Source organism: Dendroctonus ponderosae, unplaced genomic scaffold (assembly GCF_020466585.1).
Source record: "Dendroctonus ponderosae isolate FM_Combo_2020 unplaced genomic scaffold, Dpon_F_20191213v2 Dpon_F_20191213_4, whole genome shotgun sequence".
NCBI classification, from domain to species: domain Eukaryota; kingdom Metazoa; phylum Arthropoda; class Insecta; order Coleoptera; family Curculionidae; genus Dendroctonus; species Dendroctonus ponderosae.
Genome location: NW_026018611.1, coordinates 2,605,162 through 2,607,547, shown reverse-complemented (window position 1 = coordinate 2,607,547; position 2,386 = coordinate 2,605,162).

The window sequence follows — 2,386 nt, the reverse complement described above, 5'->3', positions numbered from 1 at the left end:
GTCTGCAACAATCTCCAGAGACCCGTTTGGACTCGAAATGCGCACGCAGATTCACATATTCAGTCCAGCAGGCGAGTTTGCGCATGGGGTTATGGGTGCTGTATTTTGGCAGTAAACGTCAGGCTAGGATTGTTTTCCAAAGTCCCGTATTTTCGCGAAAATCACTGTACCGATCAGCAAAATAGCACAAAATGGTTCAGAAGAAATTCTAGTTTCGGAAAATCACTAATTCGCATCAGAATCGGCGAACCTTCGCAAAATATTTGGAAAAGTTTATGGAGCGATTAGGAAACGGCCTCACCCCGTAAGTGCAAAATGGTACACTGATTGTGGCCATGAACGACGAAGCGACGTGACTTGGGCTGGATCAAAGCCCAGTTGAAGTGAACGACGTACGTCTGAGATGGATTTGCTAGGATTTACACAAAATTTGTTAAGTAGGTCAAGGTCATGGGGTTGACTTTTTCAGGTTTAAAAACGCTGAAAAAGTCTGAATACGAAGGTGGTGACGCGCACGAACAAATTGGGCATATTTTGAATGCACTGTTGCCATTTTTGTCGACCGGATTTAACGGTTTAATTTCTGCAATGAATTATAGGATCAGGTACGTCTCAGATTGATTTGCAAGATTTTTAACCCTTGAAACTAATGGGTTTTTCGGGTTTTTAGGCCGTCGTTCGGTAGAATTTCTTCCTGACGTTTTGAGTTCTTCCGCAGAACTGAACGCGGGTTCTGATGAGAACAGTGTAAGCGTTCAAGAAAACCACTTTGAAGATGCAAGCCACTCGTGCTTGCGAAACGTCAAGAAGAAATTCTACCGAACGACGGCCTAAAAACCCGAAAAACCCATTAGTTTGAACAGTTTTGTGGATTCTTCCGAAACGGGCCAGCAAAACTCTTCGGAAACAATCTAATCATCGCGATTCAGGCGTTGTTGCGTAAACTTATCCCATAGTATAGAAATTTGGCGTGGCCTAGCGCACAAATTGGCTTTTCGAAATTTCGCTCCGTCTCTGTCCTAAGCGGGCCCCTAACGATATTCCGGCCGCTTATAATCAAATTTGTTTGGTCTAACAAAATATACATGCAAATGCGGATTAGACCTCATATTCAATCTAGGACGGAATATCTTCTCGTCAAGCCGTTTTTGTTTTCCGGTCGAAATATCGCTTTTAATACGAAGGGTTTGTGTTCGAATCGAACAATAATGTCGCTTATGGGGCATTTAGGATGCATGTTTCGTCCGCAAGCAGTTCAAATCGCTGCTAGTTTATTATAAGTTGCCAGTTTTCTCTAGGTATCTGGTCGCAATATTGAACCCAATCAGCATAGTGCTGAAAAAATCCAAAAAACTTGATTATTTGCGATTTTTATGAAATTTTCATTGGCGTATGTGAAAACGGTTCTTAAGACGTTGGAAACTTCAAGTCGATGCCCGAATCTTCGAATTTTTTTAGGCCACCGAAAAGTCAGTGTTTTGTCCGATTGGGCTGCATTTTTGCAGTGGAGCGAGTCAAGCGCCGTTATAATGATAAAGCTTGTTTGAAGTCGCTGCTTTACAACATTTTTTTCGACGTAAAAGATTTTGCAGCGCTTGTGGCCAATTCCAAAAACCTTATAAAAATCAGTTTTTTTGTGTGATTGCGTTAAATGTTGGTAGGATAAAACTCTACAGTATCATCAGTGGGCAGACGGAAGTCTGAAGACTCAAGTGGCTGCATGAGCAGCTTCTGTAGCAAAAATCGCAAAACGTTATGGCCAAATTTGACAAATTCTAAAAATTCAGTCTTTCACCGAATTGCGCTGATTTTTTGCGACCAAAGGGACTCGAGGTCCTCAAGGGTTGCGCGGAATTTCCAGTCGCTGCTTGATTAACTTTTGAAGCGAGGAATAATTCAACTTCCCTGTTCTTGGGCCCCTCAACGACGTCTGAAAAACCAGATTTTTGTCCGATTGGGCTCAATTTTAGCGAAATTTGCTACTAGAGAAGCTGAAGTGTTCTGACAGCAGGGGCGGATCCAGCTTTAAAGTCAGAGGGGGGTTATGTAGAAAAAATACAGTCTTCTGTTATTTATGAAATTAGAAAAATGACCGTCGTTTTGTGCAAGGATTATTGCAAAATTTCATGTTTTCCGTCCCGTTTTGCATGTTTCTCGGAAGCAAAATGAGCAAGAACGTTCGCTTTACATCATTCCAGAGATAAATAAGTGGCCTTTATTCGAAGTTCCTCAAGAGCCATTGGAGCCAGAGAATTCGTTTTGGCATCGTTGGATAGAGAATTGAAAAGTTGATTCAGTCGTAACAACGTTAGTGAGGAAATTCGAGCAGTTTTGACCCAGAAAGCGAAATTTTAATATCACACACTTAGGTGCAAGATTATGCCAA